Source organism: Phaseolus vulgaris, chromosome 5 (assembly GCF_051622355.1).
Source record: "Phaseolus vulgaris cultivar YP4 chromosome 5, ASM5162235v1, whole genome shotgun sequence".
Taxonomy (NCBI): Eukaryota; Viridiplantae; Streptophyta; class Magnoliopsida; order Fabales; family Fabaceae; genus Phaseolus; species Phaseolus vulgaris.
The window spans coordinates 1,577,279-1,596,975 of NC_143502.1; the positions used below are offsets into that span (position 1 = coordinate 1,577,279).

The 19,697-nt window shown below is 26.1% G+C and overlaps 4 long non-coding RNA genes across 4 annotated transcripts; all 4 read left to right on the forward strand.

Moving 5' to 3' along the window:
• The first annotated feature begins 4,586 nt into the window (after window positions 1-4,586).
• On the forward strand, window positions 4,587-5,434 carry LOC150027414 (uncharacterized). Its single transcript, XR_016520749.1, has 2 exons — window positions 4,587-4,705; window positions 5,180-5,434. It is a non-coding gene; the product is annotated as an uncharacterized LOC150027414 (long non-coding RNA).
• A 2,709-nt stretch (window positions 5,435-8,143) lies between these two features.
• On the forward strand, window positions 8,144-8,949 carry LOC137836196 (uncharacterized). Its single transcript, XR_011085203.2, has 2 exons — window positions 8,144-8,209; window positions 8,595-8,949. It is a non-coding gene; the product is annotated as an uncharacterized LOC137836196 (long non-coding RNA).
• Window positions 8,950-12,482: 3,533 nt separating this feature from the next.
• Window positions 12,483-12,952, forward strand: LOC137836197 (uncharacterized). Its single transcript, XR_011085204.2, has 2 exons — window positions 12,483-12,551; window positions 12,707-12,952. It is a non-coding gene; the product is annotated as an uncharacterized LOC137836197 (long non-coding RNA).
• Window positions 12,953-18,288: 5,336 nt separating this feature from the next.
• LOC150027415 (uncharacterized) lies at window positions 18,289-18,770 on the forward strand. Its single transcript, XR_016520727.1, has 2 exons — window positions 18,289-18,372; window positions 18,528-18,770. It is a non-coding gene; the product is annotated as an uncharacterized LOC150027415 (long non-coding RNA).
• Window positions 18,771-19,697: the final 927 nt, after the last annotated feature.

Sequence of the window (19,697 nt, forward strand, 5' to 3'; positions counted from 1 at the left end):
CTGGTCCTGATGGAGTAACTTTCAGTTTCATTAAAAACAACTGGAGTGTTTTAGAAAAGGACGTGTTGGGAGCTGTTAAATTCTTTCACAGAGAGGGAAAGATTCCGGAGGGATGTAATGCTTCATTCTTAACGTTGATTCCAAAGTCTGAGAATCCTCAATCCCTTGAAGAGTATAGACCTATATCACTCGTCGGTTGCTTTTACAAGATTCTAACAAAAGTGCTCTCGAACAGGATTAAAAAAGTAATTGAAAAAGTGATAGATGGATCACAATCAGCGTTTTTGTCCGATAGAGGATTGTTAGATAGTGTCCTTGTTGTGAATGAGGTAGTCGACGATTTGAAAAGAAGGAAGAAAAGGGGGATGATTGTGAAACTTGATTTTGAGAAGGCATACGATTCGGTGAGTTGGGAGTTCTTATTTTACATGTTGGGAAGACTAGGGTTTTGTGGAAAATGGGTCCAATGGATTAGAGCATGCCTTGAATCAGCTACTGTCTCGGTTTTGGTAAATGGTAGCCCGACAAAAGAATTCAAACCAACTAGAGGCCTTAGACAGGGGGATCCGATGGCACCATTTTTGTTTTTGATTGTCGCACAAGGTTTATCTGGGCTAGTAAAACAAGCGACAAGAAAAAAATTGTTAACTGGCATCAAAATAGGGGATAAAAAGGTGGAGGTGGATCTACTCCAATTTGCTGACGATACCCTTTTTTTGTGCGAACCAAATGTGCAGAACATTAGATGCATCAAGGCTATTTTAAGATGTTTTGAATTGAGTTCGGGTCTTAGAGTAAACTTCTTTAAGAGCAAGATAGGTGCAATTGGAGTAGATAGATACGAGGTTAAAATGTATTCAGAAATACTTCATTGTAGCCTAATGGACATCCCCTTCACTTATCTAGGCTTAACTATAGGTGGTAACCCATCTAGGTGTTCTTTTTGGGAGCCTGTGGTAGCGATAAGGAAGAAATTTTTGGTATGGAAGGGGAGGAACTTGTCTTTTGCGGGAAGAGTGTGCCTTATAAAATCTGTTATCAACGCTATACCACTTTTTTACCTATCTTTTTTTAAAGCACCAATCGGAGTGTGCAAGGAGATTACAAAACTACAGAGAAAGTTCCTGTGGGGTTGGGGAACGGAAGGGAGGAAAATTGCTTGGACTAGCTGGGATAATATTTGTAAAGCGAAAGAGGAGGGAGGTCTAGGTATTAGGCGTATAGAGTTATTTAATAAGGCACTTTTGGCAAAATGGCTATGGAGACTGGGTACCACAGAATATGGACTTTGGAAGGAGGTTCTTGAATCTAAGTATGGTTCGAGTTGGTTATCAAACTCTTATGTACCGAAAAGAAATAGATCTACATCTAGATGGTGGTTAGATTTATTCAAAGTTAGCATTTCAGACCACGGGGACAATTGGTTCAATCAGAATATGGTTTGGAAAGTAGGATCAGGGGGGAAGGTCAAATTCTGGGAAGATGAATGGATAGCCAATGGACAACTGAAAACAAGATATGAAAGAATATATAACAACTCTGAGCTTAAAGACAAACCCATTGATTGTTTCGTGAGGAGGAACGCAGATGGGTGGGAATGGAAATTCAGATGGAGAAGAGAGTGGTTTGAATGGGAAAAAACTATGGTAGAGGATTTTATGTCTATATTGTCACATGTGTCATTACAATCTGATATAGAAGATTCAAGATTATGGAATGATCCTCCATCATATACTTTTTCGGTAAAATCTGCATATAATAAGTTGGGTAACTATGGGTCTGGGGGGGTATCAGTGTTTGGTTATCTTTGGAACTTAAAGGTCATGCCCTCAGCCATGTTCTATGTGTGGAGGGCTTTCTCGAATAGGTTAGCAACAAAACAGAATTTGCTCAAAAGAGGAGTGTCTTTAGGAGATTCTTTATGCGTTTTATGTGGAAGGGAAGAGGAGACAATTGCACACACCCTCCTTACATGTAGGGAATCATGTAAAGTATGGAACATGTGTTCCACCTGGATGGGAATTTGTTCTGTGTATCACAATGAACTCATTAATCATTTTGAACAATTCTCTTGTAGGTGCTTTAACAAGGAAGGCAATAGGTTATGGAAAAGCCTTTGGGTTTCAATAGTATGGTGTATATGGAAGCATAGAAACAGAGTTATATTTAACCAAGCAAAGATAGACGCCGAGGAGATTTTTACTATGGCACAAGTACAATCATGGGTATGGTTGAAACATAAAGAAAAGAGAGTTTTGTTCTCTTTTTCGGATTGGATACTTTCACCTGTAACCTGTATTAACATGGTAACTAGTTAAGAGAATAAAAGGGTTTGTTTAATTTTCATAACTTGCTGCATATATATTGAAGGTAACAATACAAGTTGAAAGTAATTTTTGTATTAGTAGGTGGATGTTGTAATAAATATTGTATATTTCTCTTTAGGTCAAGGTTATGGGTTTTTATGTTCTTCTTGGTTCAGTTTGAGAGGTGGGGAAGGTTGTTTTGTTTTTTAATGGTGCAGGTACAACCGACGGGGAGCAGCCTTTTAATCCTTTAAAGAGAGAATAAAATAGAAAAGATCATGGAAGGTAGAGGGAAGAGTAAGTGGAGGGCCGAAGATGTTATCTTTTAAGGTTTTTAGGTACAAAATCTACGCAACAAAGGATGGGCAGCTGAATTAACAGAGGTGCTGGTGCTATGGGACTGCAACTAGGTGGAACTTTGTGTACCTCAAATTGCTGTATTCAAACCAAAATCAATTCCCGTTGCTGAAATTTTGAAGAGTGGATGTCCCATTAGCAATTTTAAGATTGACGTGCTGGTGCTGTTACAAAACAATAGGTAAGGTTGGGGGATTGTTGGTCTTTTGGCTGGGATGTATTGTGTTTTTTGTCACCATTTAGTTTGATGGCACCATCTTGTTTCTTTGCTGGTTATTCTGTTGGGTTTTCTCTTGGTGTGATGTAGTTTTTTGGGCACTTTGCTGAAAGTGTGCTTTTGTTATTAGTAGTTTTAGGACAGGTTTTTACATTCCTTTTGCAGGTGTGAGCCTTGTATGAGCTCTAATTTCTTGTACACGGGTTGGGACACCCCTAAAGTGTCCCTCTTTTAATTTCATTAATTCTTTGCCGAAAAAAAAAAATAAAATTTGCGTAATGTCCATATTCACATTAAATTTAAATATTAATTGCAATATTTGAATTTAAACTTTTTTTTCTTCTAGTCTTTATTAGAGTCGTTTATACATAATTCTTTATATTACACGAGGTTAATTAAATATATAATATCATGGATATAATTTTTTATATATAAAATAATAGATATTAACGTATATATTATACACATATATGCATTACTTTACATATATAATATAATTATATAATATTTTGAAATTTTCTTTTTAAGTTTTATGTAATTCTGATTCAATAGTTCTTAAAGAAAATTCAAGAATAGTATGTTATGAAATTGATTGGTTCTTTTTTGCATGAATTAGATATGTTATGAAATTTCTTTTCATTAGTTTACTCTTATTTTTATTGTTGTGTTTGAATTGCGATGACTTTGTCAGAGGGTCTGAAAGACTTTACGATGTAGTTTTGAACCTTGTATTGTTAATATTTGTATGTTAATTACAAAATTACATCATTTGATGTTAACACAAGATAACATGTAGACAACTAAGCAAGATGACATACAAACACTATTAGAAAATCATTAAATAGAAATAAATTTTAGAGACAAAAAATAATTAGTTGTTATATTGACTAAATTATATACTAATTTAGAGACTACAAAAATGAGTATCTAAACTAGTTTATATATAATAGTTTCTGAATTGATATTTAATTAGCTATAAAGGGTTTAGCTACTAATTATTTAGATTCTAAAGTTAGTAGCTAAAACATTGGAAACTAATTATATATCAATTTAGAAACTATTTATCATTAATATAAACTAATTTAGATATCAATAATGTCTTTAATTTTTAAAATAATACTAAATGACATAATTAGTAATCAAAGCTAGCAACTTCATGGACCACTTTTCATTTATTGCATATGAAAATACACTAAAAAAAATTAAATTACAATTAATTTTAAAAACGAAAATAATTAGTTCTTATTGGAATAAATTAGAGATATTTTAGAGAGTAAATTTTTTTATTGATATCTAAAATAATTTATATTATTAATAAAACTTTATAAAGTAATTTTTAAATTGGTATCTAACCATTAAATATCAAGGTTTTAGTTTCTAATATTTTAGATTTTAAATTAGTAGTTGAAATCAATTGAAACCAATCTAAAATATTAGTAGTTAAAACCTTAATAGCTAATTTAGATACTAATTTAGAAATAATTTTATAAATTTTTACTAATAATATAAATTATTTTAGATATAAATATTTTTTTAATATCTAAAATATTATCTAATTTAATAATATAGTGACTAATTATTTTTTTCTCTAATTTTGATTGCTATTTAATAAATTTCTTGTAGTGATATTACACTTCCTTTATATTTACAATTAAGGAGTTTAACTTTTATTCATAATATTTACAATAATATCATCTAAAGGGTATCACCATTTTTATTATAAATATGCATTTGAAAATCATGTTTTTCAACAACATGGATTCTACAAAGAAGTCTAGTGTGGCACTACTTGCATTTTCACTGGCTTTCTTCTTCATTGTTTCAGGTTAGAAACCATGTTTTATTTTCAACTAATAACTTGTTTTTGGTCATTGGTTTTTATTTTTATTCAAACTTTATACTATTCCAATTGAAAGAAAATGATTCGAATAAATCATTTTGTATTTGAAATTTATTCAATTTGAAGTTTCACTACCTTAATTCATTAGAAATAGTTACATTGGATTAGAAATAGTTACATTGGACATCCGTCACTAATAAAAACAACAATGAAGTTTAAGAAAAACTAATAATTTTTTAAAAACTAACCATCATTTTACTTTCAGAATGATTTATTCCCATAATAATCATACTACAACTATCTAGATGTTCTAAAATTTTGTCCAAAAACGAAAACTAATTTCGTTATGATATATAGACGAAAAATATATTTAACCTCTAATTTTAATATGAACCAAGTTAACTATTTTTCAAAAACTTATTTTATATATATTAATTAAATTTTAATTTGTGTATGCAGATATGTGTATGAAATGTGAAGCAAGGGGACCCATTGTGCATATTCACTGTGTTAGGAACGAAGACTGTGCACATCGTCCTTGTGCAAGTTGTGGTTGCAAATGTATCAAAACTTATTGTGAATGTCAAAAACCTAATTTTTCTGAGACTATTTATACTCATGCACCCACAAATTGAGTGATAACAATGAACAATTGTAATATCTTCTTAATTGTGTTTGCAAATAAAACTCCATATTTTGATTTTGCCTACTAAATGTTTTGTAAAATTTATACTTTAAGCACTTTCCTTAATTTTATTTATTACCCAACAAAATTTTGATAAAAGGTAATGCTCAATCCTAAAATCTAAAATCTCAATTCTCTAAATTTTAATCTAAATTCAAAGAGTTGTATACAATATCTGATGTTATAATTTTAATAAAAAAAATAAGTTTATAATTAAATGATGTGAAAAATTATTAAAATAATAGTACTGAGTAGATGTAAAAAAAAATTAATTATGAATATATGATGATATGAATAAGAAAATATAATTAAGTTGATTGATTTTTTAGCTTTCAAAAGTGATGAAACTGAACCTTAAAATGGGAAAAGCTTATCAAAAAGTGGTGGAAGGTGACAAAGGAAAAAAAAAGAAAGTAATTGACATGCACACTTGCTAAGAAGGAAGGTGTGCATGGATTTTTCAACTAGTTTTAAGAGAATTACTTTTTCTCTTAATTATTCATTTATTTTGAATATAATAATTCTAATAAATAAGTAATTACAATTTTTTTTAAAAATGATAAAAATAGAGAGTAATTAGATATAATTTGATCCTGCTTTTTATTTATTTGCATATATATATATATATATATATATATATGTGAGAGAGAGAGAGAGTTAGTGTTTTTTATGATAATTTTTTTTATTGGTATCTCTAACTAACCTAAAAGTAAGAAAAACAAAATACATCTTAATTATTACAATTCCTTCAATAAATAAGAGGAGTACGGGAGAAGAAAGAAAACATAGATAATTTAGAGAAAGAGAAAATTTTATTATTCTAATAATTTTTCTTTTTTATTAGCATTTCAAATATTAAGGTAAGAGAACAACACATTTGTCATATTATTTACTCATTTTATAACTATTTTTTGTTGAGTGATGTGTCTCCAATTTTATTATATTTATTTTTATTGATTGTATAATTATCTTTGTTTAGGTATATTTATTTATTTATTTTATAATTATCTTTCTTTAATGTCTCTAATCTCAGCTTATTTATTTATTTATTAATTTTATAATTATATTTGGTTATTTTATTTATTTGATTACTTTATAATCATATTTATTTAGTAGGGTGTTCCTAATTTCATTAAATTTTATTTAATAATTATCATTAATTGACTGAGCAATTAAATTTTATTTAATAATTATCATTAATTGACTGAGAAATTAAATTTTATTTAATAATTATCATTAATTGATTGAGTGTTTCTAAATATTTAATCTTTTATGTTTATTTAATATATATATATTAATGTTAATATTTATTATTTTTCTTTGGATGTAAATAAATATATATTTTTCTCATAGTTTTTCTTAATTTTATATTTTCATATACAAAATAATAATAATAATATCATTATTATTAAGGGTAAATATTAAGTACAAATAAGTATTGATATATTTTATTTTTAGAACAATAAAAAAAACTTACCGTCTAAATATAAAAGCTTTACTTTTGTGAATTTTTTTAATACCGTTATTGATTATGATAATTGACCATATGTTTTTCTCTTTAGTAATGATTACGTATATTTACTAAAGGGGGAAATCAATATGCAATTAACATTAAATGAATAATCAAGGATTTTAAGTTTTAAAAAAATTATCCATAATAAGTAAGTCTTACCAAAGATTAATACTTCATCTAATGTTAAAAAACTTAGATTATCAATGAATTTAAGATAAAGGATCATGGTAAATTTAATATAATCCAAGTCGTGCATCTCATATGTCACGGTGTGTATGAATTTCTCTATTAATTTCTCACCATCCGATATCTTAGTACATATGACTTAGATTGGGATAAAAGCTAGATGATCTCGGTTAAACATATTTTCTTCATACTCAATGTATCATCAAACAATAACTCATACATTATCTCAAATGTATGTCATCAATTTCATACCATACAAGTTATCCAAACAGAACATAAATTCAGTCAGTATCTAGTAGAATAACTTGAGATGACTACTTTTCTCAATTGACCTCATTAAGATTGACGATTAAATACTAATAAAGAGAATAAATTATTTTTATAGCAAATCATGGTGGAATCAGATTTAATACTAACTTGAACTTTGTTTGATAATCTGTTCGGATAAGAATGTTCCTTAACTTCTCAGCTAAATCATGGTGCAATCAGATTTAAAATAGATGAAAATTGAAAGAGGAAATTAGGAGAGAAAGGAGAGAAGAGAAGTTGGGAGAGAGACTAAATTAAGTGTGTAAATTTTGATAGTTAAAACCTTGATAGCTAATTACATAACAATTTAAAAAAATATTTATCAATAATATAAACTAATTTAGAAATCAATAATTTTTTTAGTCTTTAAAATAGTCTCTAATTTAATTACTGTAGCAACTAATTATTATTTTTTCTCTAAAACTGAATTTTATTTAATGATTCTTTTTGTAATGGATCATATTTTTTTTATCATATTGTCAAATTAAACTATTCATTTTAATTTTTACGTTTTATTTAAATTAAAATTAAAAGACCTAATTTGATAGTCAACTCTATATAAGAAAGTTGGTAAAGGAAACTGACATTTGTCCAAGACAAAAAGATTAATGTTTTTATTTATAATTAATAAATTAATTAATGCAATTTGACTTTTAGAACAAAATGCTTAAGATAGTGTCACCCTTTTCTTATATAAGTGTTCATTTGAATATCATCTTTTGCAACAAAATGGATACAAGAAAACCTACTGTTACTTTATTGACATTTTTATTGGCTTTCTTCATCATTGCATCAGGTTAGAAACCATGTCTCATTTTTCAGCAATAATTTCTTGATACAATCTTAAAGCACCAAAATATAACATTTACCATTTTCTCTTACCCTTACATAATATAGTTTCTATATATATTTTTCTTCATCCCTCTCATTACATATAAGGGTTAATCACTTGAGTGTGTTAGATGTAACAAGGGCAAGGTAAGTTTTAGTTAGTTTGGGAGGCTTTAGACAGAAATCAGTAGTTGGATACTGTGTATAAGGGTTGAACTATCCCTGAAGTGGTTCTTATTTATTTATTTTTATTATTAATAAAAAAAATAAAAAATAAAAATATGTGGTGATTTTTGTATAGAAATGTTATTTTGAAAAAAGTGCTAATTAGTTATTACTTTTTGATGCAGATATGTGTATGAAATCCGAAGCAAGGGGACCTATTGTGCATTTGCACTGTAGTAGTGATGCAGATTGTCAATATCGTCCTTGTGCTGATAAATGTGGTTGCATATGTATTGATTCATTATGTCAATGTTCAAAACCTTCTTTTTTGGATAATGTTCACACCCATCCACCCACAAATTGAGTAATAGGTCTTCTTCACATCCAATCACCAAGACTCAGAATGAGGACAATGAAGTTTTGCAATTTTATAGTATTTAAAGGAAAAGTTGTACTTGTATCTTATAAATGAAATAAATGTTATGTTTAGTATTTCTTTATGGTAAAGAATGAATTAAATAAAATAAAGCATTTGATATATGTTATGTTTGAATCTATACAATAAGTTTGAGGTTATCTATCTGTCATATATAGTCTCCAATACCAAATCCAGTCATCAGACCTTCCTCTCATGTATCAATATTAGTTTTTGGAGTTTACAACATACACCTATTGAATGACCAGTTCAACAGTTATATATAATGAGATAATATAATGATTGAGACATGTGAATATTGACTACATGAACTTATTAAGGAAAAATATTCCCTAACTTCACTAATAATTCAAATAATGTATATTAAAATATCAGGTGTGACAAATTGAGAAAAATTCTTATACTATTATTGCGTATATGATAATTATTTTAAGATAAATGTATTGAGTTAGAAGTAATAATAATAATTTATTTATAAGGATGATTGAATCTATAAGGGATAGTTTTAAAATTTCAAGTATAATCTTTATTAAATATAAGACAATATGTTAAAGTTTGTTGAAAGGTTGTTTGTATCGTGAATTTGGAAGAAATTAAATAAAGTAAATTAAATTATTTGTATGAGTCAATTAGAAAAATTGGGATTAGGGTTCATCCGTCTCACTCATTTGTGTTTTTCAAATATAAAAATCATTCATATCGATTCTTCGCATACAAAATTATTAAGAAAGTTTCCAAAATATCGATTCCTCGCATATTTATAAAAGATATTTATCATTACGAACAAATGTTATAAAACAATTAACATTTCAAATATATTCCTAACATTCAAATATGTTAAGCATTACCATTTAGGGTTTAGGGTTTCAAATATATTCCTAACATTCAAATATGTTAAGCATTACCATTTAGGTTAGATGCTTAAAAGTACTTTCTAGTCAATTTAAGGATCAAAATCATGAATAATTCAAGCTTTGAGAATAAAATGATAATATCAATCATCGATAAAGAATTGAATATTATAGATAAATATCACCTCAATACATAAGAGTTTGAACAAATTACTCCCAATCAAAAGGGAAGAATTAACCATTCATGTTGGTCATTACAAGCATGGAAAACAAGAAAAGAAGACATAGATAGTACCTATGACTGGGAGTACAATTATTGACGTGTAGGTGTCGATAATTCTCTAGTTGCTTCCTTTAAGCCTCCATCCTCAAATGCTGACACTTGGTTGGGGGTGACCTGCAAAAGGTACTTCAACGCTCAAGTAAATATTGTGTATTCTGGTATATGGTAAAAACGTACATTATCCTTTGGAGAGGGTTTTATTTTTAGCATTGGTTATGGGCCTTTTCCATGATGGGTCAGATATCAGTTATTAACTGACATGCGTCGTGGTCCCTAATTAATATGGATGTGCATCTTTCAGTTAATCATTTTATGATTGATTCGTCGGATATATTTCCCGCTTATTTCCGAATACTAATTATGACTCATTAAGTATCGTTGTAACTTTCGTGGCGTGTCTTTATATGTTATTTGACTCGGTCAGTTGGTCACCGAGGCCGAGACTGGCTCATTCGATACCGGTACAGTTTTCTATCTCTCTCTATTCTCCCAATGGTATCTAGGGTTATACTTCACGCTTTTTAATTAACCTAGTTGAGTTTGGACTAAGTGACATCTCGCTTAAGCGAGTTTGACGAGAAAACCTAACTTCACTGGAATGAACTTGTTTGGGCGAGTTCCTATGGAGTGATCTTGCTTAGGTAAGTTTGAGTGAGTTTCCAATATTTCAACTTTGTCTTTTTATCTTGTGTATTCTTCTTTAACCCTTTTATCTCCATCTTCCTCTAAAAACTTGAAATTAATATAAATTTGAGAATAAATTATTCACATTCCTCTTATAATAAAAAAATATAAATTCCAAAATTAAAAATTAAATTATAACTATTTTATTAATTAAAATTCATAACTATCTATTTTTTTATAAATATTATTAAATTACTACACTTATTAATATATATTTTGTACCAGGATTTACTTAACAAAAATTGGTATACTCATTAAATGGATATGACATTAGTCTCTAATATAATTTACTAAATGTGAATGTTATAAAAAAATATTATATTGAATTACTTTGAGGGTGTATGTGTGTGGATGGTGGGTGGGATGTAGATGTGCATGTGTAAGTAGATGTATATCATATGTAAGTGTAGGAAAGTAGAGTAAGTGGGGGTGTAACAAATAAATATATATATATATATATATATATATATATATATATATATATATATATATATATATATATATATTGGGAGGTTACAGGTTAAAAAAAACTAGTATTTGGAGTTAACACAGAATAAAAAGTTAATTAATATTAATTTATATTAAATGTATAAATTAATGATAAAACAGATAAAATGAGATGCTTACGAATATTTAATGTAATATTATATACATTGCCACTTCAATTTTTTAATCAATAGTTACATTTTCTTTAATACTTTCTCTATATCTTTTTAATTGTTAGACTTTTGAAAAAAGATTCGTGTAACTTTTTTTTTCAAAATTCAAAATAACAATAATTTCTTTTTACGTAACCTTTTTCACTAATCTTCCCTATTCTCTTCCTAAATAATAGTCTTTTCAAAGTTATTTTTTACTAAAATAATCATTTAATTATTTTATTTTCAATAAAATATTAAATAAATTATTTATTATATCTCTTTCAGACTTCTTCAAAATAATAAAAATAAAAATAAGGGTATAATTGGAAAAATATATATTATCTTAATATTTTAAAAAATGTAAATGAAAAATAATAATTTTAATTTCAAACACTAAAAAAAATCATTTGATAGCAACTAATTTAGAGAAAAATAATGATTAGATAGTATAGTGACTAAGTTATATACTATTTGACAAACTAAAAAATTATTGATATCTAATATAATTTCTATTACTAATAAATTTGTAAAATAGTTTCTAAATTAGTATCAATCATTAGCTACTAATTACTTTATATTTTAAATTAATTTTAAATTTTAAATTAAAGATTAGTTTAAAATATAAATATTTAGTAGCTAAGATCTTAGTAGTTAATGTTAAATATTAATTTAGAAACTATTTTATAAAATTTTATTAAAATAAAAACTATTTTAAATATCAATAATTTTTTAATTTACAAAATAGTATCTAATTTTGTCTTTCTTTTTCTATAAGATTAGTTACTATTAAATAATTTTCTTACGGTGAAAACATATTTATTATATAAGAAATAAAAAATATTAGTTACATATATGTATTTATTGTAATTTAAAAAAAAAGTAAAAGAAAAGGTCTTATAAATATTTTATTAAAATCAAGAAGATGTATTGTTAATAAAACATTAAACAACTCTTAAAAAAACAAAAGGAAGTAATAGTTATTTAATAAAACTGTCTGAAAATTCATATATATTTAATAACTTTTAAACTAAACTACATTTGATCAATACATTTAATTATTAATTTTATCATTGATTTATATTTATAATTAATTAATGATTTTAAAAGTCAAAGTGTTCAACATTCTATAAGCTTTCATTTTCTATATAAACATAGGTTAAAGATGAAGTTCTATACCAAGATGGAGACTTCAAGGAAATCTTCTCTCACTTTGGCATTCTTATTGGCTTTTTTCATCATTTCTTCAGGTTACAAAATCATACTCTATTTCCATTTTATGTTTCACCACTCAATCCCATTATCCAATTTTTTATAATTATTTTAATTTTTCCCTCAAATTAAATTGTTTTAGCTTACTTCGTATTTGTTACTTATAGCATTGTTCTTACATATTTGCTTGCAGATATGATCATGAATTCTGAAGCAGCAGAAAATCCACTTGGGCTTGGGCGTTGTAACAAAGATCCAGATTGTAAACAATATTGTCCAAAATGTGTTTCATGCAATTGTGTGCGTCACACTTGTCTTTGTGAAAAACCACCTTTAGCAGATAATACTCCATCATTTTGAGTATGGTGAGATTGTGATGTAATCATTATTAATTAGAATAATGAAGGATTATCAATGATATAAATCCAATTTTCATTTATCTTTCTTCAGTTATACTTATTGTTATTACAATCTGAGATAAAATGTTTTCTATCAATCTTTTTCTGTTATGTGTCTCTCTGTTATCTGTCCGATGTGGATGTGTCTGAGAGGTGGGTACCTACAAAGACACTCCAACGCTCTCAAGTCAGTTGGGGTGTTGAGATACTTGTAAGTTTAGAATTAGAAGAATCATTAGCTTCTTCCATGAGAATCTTGTCTTGTTTATAGTTTTCTATGGCTCTTCTCTCTTAATAACGTTGGTCCACGTCCAATAACTCCCTAATAACGTTTAGTTACTTATTAATCAGCCACTTGGTCCTGAAACCGAATAGGGCACTTACTATTAATTTTGGCTATAGCTATACCCAAATAATGAAAAATATTCATTTAACCACTCAAACTAATATTTTAATTATATTTAATTTATTTTTTAATTAAAAATATTATTATATTATTATAATAGGTTGTCAATAGATGTTATTTTTTTTTTCAAAGTAAACTTTTCTTTGGTTATATTGAATAGGGTGAAAGAGAGAGAGTTTATAATCACAAATAGAAAAAGGAATTTCCTTATCATAATAAACCTCAGATATACAAAGAAAATTCGTAATAAATTGTATTATCTTAATAAACTCCATTTTATAAATACTATAATTTGATAAAATAGTCAATTGAAGACAATCCCAAACGGTCAGAAAATTAGACATTTGTAAATAGTTCAATAAAATATAATAAGAAATATTTAGTTTTTTTTTATCAGCAAATAAGAAATATTTAGTATTATAACATTTTTAACAATTTTTCTTATAATAGAAATGAGTTTATATTTAATTCAATCTTAAAACATATATTTATAAATAATGATATTCACTTATATAATATAATTTAGTTATTTCTAATTGATGTAAATTATTTAAAATGAATTTTTATTTTCAAATAATAGAATTGTGGATAATTGGATCCGTTCAAAATTTGAAATCTCAAGCAAATTTCATGCATTTTTTCTGTGGTAACTAGGATGACTTTTGCGTCAAGAAACAAAATCATAAGTCTGTTCATAATTTATTTTGAAAAAGACACAACTTTTCTTTTTTTTCTTTTTATCTCTTCTAGAGTCTCGTTGGCCACCAAAACACGGTCCAATAACCCCCTGCTTTCAATAAAAGTTGATTGTCTAGTGTCAGTAATTTTGTTTATCACCTTTTTCAACCTTAAATAAAGCAACTTTGAAACAATTTTATATAAACATCTAACTAATGAAACATGTATACACATAGCCTAGGGTGAGTGTAAATGTGTCCGTGTGTAGTTGTGGATGTGAGTAAATGGGGTGTAACAAATAATAATGAGGTCAAAATAGTTCTTCTAATATAAAATATTGTGTTTTTCCTTGGTTATTTATTTTAAAATACTAAGCATATTTTCTTTGCAAATAACCAACATGGTAAGTTACTTATTATCTATACCTATATATAAAGGGGATTCCCCTCTTTAACTGTTCTCAATTATTTTTCTATTTTGTCCTTATATCAATATTTGGTTTTATTTCAATATTATAGGCATTGCTGTCATTTCCAATTTTTTCTAAAACATTTGATATATGCAGTTTTGAATTGAAAGAACAATTTTAAAATACTAAGCATATTTTCTTTGCAAATAACTGACATGGTAAGTTACTTATTATCTATACCTATATATAAAGGCATTCTTCTTTTTAATTGCTCTCAATTGTTTTTTTATTTTGTCCTTACATCAATATTTAGTTTTATTTCAATATTATGGGCATTGTCATTTCCAATTTTTTCTAAAACATTTGATATATGCAGTTTTGAGTTGATAGAACAATTTTAAATTTTGAAGATTGATTTTTTCTCTATGTCACATGTAACATTTTTTTTAACTACCCCTCTCCACTTTTTCATTAACCTCGACAACTTATTCTCTTTAACATCTTTTTGAGATAAATTGTTTTTTTTTTAAAAAGCCAAAAAAATAATAAATTTGGATACAGGTGGAATTTCAGTTACTATGTTTTCACTGGTATATATACAAATTCTGGGAGGTTAGAAATTAAAAAAAATAGTATTTGGAATTAACAGAAAAAAAAGTTAATTAATATTAATTTATATTAAATGAATAAATTAATGATAAAACAGCTAAAATGATATGCTTATGAATATTTAATGTAATATATTTAATAAAGATAATAACCAATGTTTATTTAAACATTATATACATGCCACTTCAATTTTGTAATCGATAGTTACATTTTCTTTAATACTTTCTCAATATCTTTCTAATTGTTAGACTTTTGAAAGAAAGAAAAAACGTGTAGCGTTTTTTTTTTCAAAATTCAAAATAAGAGTAATTACTTTTTACGTTACCTTTTTCACTAATCTTCACTATCTCTTCCTAAATAATAGTCTTTTAAAAAAAATTAAACTAAAAAAACATTTAATTCTTTTATTTCAATAAAATATTAAATAAATTACTTATTATACCTCTTTCAGTTTTCTTTCTTCAAAATAATAAAAATTAAAATAAGGGTATAATTGAAAAAAAAACTTTATATTATCTAAATATTTAAAAAATGGTAAATGAATAATAATAATTCTAACTTCAAACACCGGAAAAAAAAACCATTTAATAGTAACTAATTTACAGTATAGTGACTAAGTTATATACTATTTTAGAAACTAAATTTATTGGTATCTAATTTTTTTTTATTACTAATCAAAATTTATAAAATACTTACTAAACTGTATCAATTATTAGTTACTAAAGATTTCCGCTATGCAACTTGACATCTCCGCTAAGCTGACACCTCAAGTAACAACAATCATCTGCCATCACATGAATATGGGGGATTAGACCAAAACTCATATGTTAACACAAACGATACATAGGTAGATTATACCTATTCATAAAGAATTCTAAGAACAGACTAGCTGGGAGTCTATTATACCAATAAAATGATTCTCTATGAATAAATCTTAAATTAGCCAACTTATCAGCACACTCATTCCCTTCACGAAAAATATGAGTTACCCTAAACCTGATTGTCCTACAAAAATTAAGACAAGTATTCCATCGATTCTAAAGCATCCACGGAACATTAGTCCTAGCAGTAAACGCAGCACAAACCAAGGCAGAATCACATTCAAGCCAGACATTAGTAAGTCCCATTTTTTGAGCTTCCTCCATAGCATGTATAACTCCATAAAACTCAGCAAGCAAAGCAGTTTGAACTTCAAGAAACGCTGAAAAAGCACCAATAAATTCTCTCATACTTCCACGAAAAATACCTCCACAAGTAGCAAGACCTGGATACCCCCAGTTACTAAATACTCTATATTTTAAATTAGTTTAAAAACTAATTTATTAGAATTTAAAATGCTTAGTAGTTAAAATCTTTAATAACTAATATTTAATATCAATTTATAAACTATTTTATAAATTTTTATTAATAATAAAAAGTACTTAAGATATCAATATTTTTTTTTAAAAAAAAATAGTATCTAATTTAGTTTTTTTTTATCTATAAGATTGGTTAGTATTAAATAAATTTCTTACATTGAAAACATATTTATTATATAAGAAAGATAAAATATTAGTTACATATATGTATTCATTGTAATATAAAAAATAAATAAGAGAAAATGTCTTATAAATATTTTATTAAAATCAAGAAGATGTAGACTCAATTCCTCATATAGTACTATTTACACTTTTATTTCCCCATCTAGCACTCTTTTATTTTTATTTCCCTATCTAACATCATTTTGTTCTTATTTTCCTATCTAGCACCATTTCAAAAGTAAAAAATAAAATAATAAATTAAAAAAATTGATAATTTTGGTACACTTAATGCTTAAAAAATGAGAAGAATAAAAAATGAAAAATAATGTGCATTGTCACATCACTCCTCTACAATTATTTCTTCTTAGGTCACAAGAAAATAATAATGTGCATCGTCACATCATTCCTCCGTAATTTTTTTTCTTTAGGTTGTACAACACAATAACATGCATTCTCACATCACTCTCCATATGTTCTTTCTTCAAGCCAAACAACACAATAATATGAATGGTCACATTACTCCTCTATAATTATTTCTCTTAAGGTCACATAGGACAATAATGTGCATCGTCACATCAATTCTTCATAATTGTTCTTGCTCAGGTCACAAAACATAATAATGTGCATCATCACATCACTCCTCTATAATTATTTTTTTCCTTAGGTTGTACTACACAATAACATGCATAGTCACATCACTCTCTAAAGATTATTTCCTTAGGTCAGACAACACAATAATGTGAATGGTTACATCACTCCTCTATTATTGTTTTTCCTAAGATCACACAATACAATAATGTGAATGATTATCATTTGATAATAATACCTACATCAACCATCTTAGCAAATCAGCATCTACATTTTTCTAAATTAGTAATGTTTTCATTGTTGTCATATTTATGTTATCATGTATTGTCTATTTTTCACCTTTAACTAATATATATTTTTTTTATTAAACCTAATAATAAATTTATTCACTTAATTTTTTTTATTACATGCATATCATCAATGAATAAATTAATTTTTATTTATAATATTTTAAACTAAACATTTTTAATTTTTATTTTGTAAAAAACTCATTTATTTATTCAATAATTATATTTCTAACTATTTTAAATGTTATAATTTTTTTTACAACCAATACATTTATTGTTTTAATGCATCCAAAATTAAAATTATCATTTTTTTTAAGTTTATTAATTTCTTTTTAATTTAACATAATTTACAAAGGAGTCTTTTACGTTTTTAGGATTATTTTTTAAAAGAAAATAGTAAAAGTAATAACTTCCAAAGAAATTACAGAAAACAATTTCTTTTTTAACTCGTAGAAGTCAAAATGCATCCAAAATTAAAGTTATTAATTTTTTTTTTATTATTTTTTTTTACTTTTAAAACCGTGCTAGATAGGAAAGTAAAAACAAAAGGGTGTAAGATAGGAAAATAAAAACAAAAGAGTGCTAGATGGGGAAATAAAAGTGAAAATAATGTTATATAAGGAATTAAGTCAAAGATGTATTGTTTTTCTTGATTTCTAATAAAACATTAAACAACTATTTTAAAAAATAGTTATTTAATAGAATTATCTGAAAATTCATATGTATTTAATGAGAATACATTAACTTTTAAACTAAACTACATTTAATATTATTAATTACGATTATATAATCCAATGTCACTTAAGAGTTAAGGTCAAAAATATCTCAACGGACTTAAGTTCGAAATTCATTCATTTTCTATATAAACATAGGTCGAATGTTATGTTGTATACCAAGATGGAGACTTCAAGAAAATCTTCTCTCATGTTGGCATTCTTATTGGCTTTTTTCATCATTTCTTCAGGTTACAAAATTATACTCTACTTATATTCTATCTTTCACCACTCAATCCCATGATCCAAATTTTTATAATTATTGTAATTTTTCTCTCAATTAAATTTATTTTTGCTTACTTTTTCTTTGATACTTATAACATTGTTCTTACATATTTGCATGCAGATATGATCATGAATTCTGAAGCAGCAAGACATGCAATTGGGCGTTGTAACAGTGATACAGAATGCGAAAAACATTGTCCAAAAAAATGTGGTTCATGCAGTTGTGTGCGTCGCATTTGTTTCTGCGAAAAACTATCTTTAACAAATAATACTCCATCATTTTGAATATGGTGAGATTGTGATGTAATTATTATTAAATAAAATAATAAAGGATTATCAATGATATAAATCAAATTTTCATTTATCTTTCTTCAATTATACTTACTATTCATTTTGGTTATAGTTACTCCCCAAATAGTGATACTTAATTTTTTTTTTCAAAGTAAACTTTTTCTTGATTATATTGATTGAATAGGTGAAAAAGAGAGTTTATAATCACACTAAAAAAGGAAAAGTTCATAATAAATTTTATTATCTTAATAAACTTTATTTATAGACTATGATTTCATTAAATAGTAAATTGAACACACTCCCAAACGATCAAGAATAAATAATTTAAAGAGAAAGTTAGACATTTGTAAAAAGTCTAATAACAAAATAATGAGTATTATAACATTTTTAACAAATTTAATTATAATAGATTACAATTAGGTTTAACTCAATCTTAAAAAATATATTTATAAATTAATAAAATATTCACTTTAATTAAATAATATGATTTAATTGTTTCTAAGTGATGTGAATCTTTAAAACGAATTTTTATTTTCAAATAATAGAATTGTGGACAATTGGATCCGTCCAAAAGTTGAAATCTCAAGCAAAAATTTAATGCATTTTTTCAGTGGTAACTATGATGAAAACTTATGTGTTTTTTGGAAGTATCCCATTTCATATAAAGAAATTGGGGTCTAGGGTAATTTTCTTGTTGAGAAATTCTTAAGTTATTATTTTTATAAATTGCAAGTTTTTTTAATTTTTTTTAAATGTGGTAGGTAAATCCATACAAAAAAATTACATAAATTTAATAAACCCACAAAATATCTATATGAATGTTGTTTTACCTTAACATTACTACCAAAAGTTTCACTATAATAACATAATTAATTAATTTATATATATAAATATTTATTTATAACACAAAATAATACTAATAAATGATTTATTGGAAATTTTAATCTTTAATAATGTAAAAATAAACTTCATTAATTTTTTTTTCTTGCAGTGATCATAT